Genomic DNA, 293 nt, shown 5'->3' with positions numbered 1-293 from the left:
CTGGTGCCACTTCAGGTGCAGCTGGCTGGGGAGGGATCATGGGAGGTTGGCTCCAGGGCATGTCCAGCTCATCTAGCCCAGTCCTGTCCTGCCGGCCACCTTCTAATTAATTTCCTTTCAATGCACAAATTTTTGTGCACTGGGACTCTAGTTGTTTAATAAATAAATAAGGCACGCTTGCCTGTAAGGTGTTAGAGGTAGCAAAACCTTCTTAGCATAGGGAGCACAGTATTATGGTAATGATATGAAAAAGAGCCTGACATTTTGAAAAAATAAAGCAACTAGTGTACCTA

This window comes from Myotis davidii, unplaced genomic scaffold, assembly GCF_000327345.1.
Source record: "Myotis davidii unplaced genomic scaffold, ASM32734v1 scaffold1207, whole genome shotgun sequence".
Taxonomy (NCBI): Eukaryota; Metazoa; Chordata; class Mammalia; order Chiroptera; family Vespertilionidae; genus Myotis; species Myotis davidii.
This window is presented reverse-complemented; position numbering follows the sequence as displayed.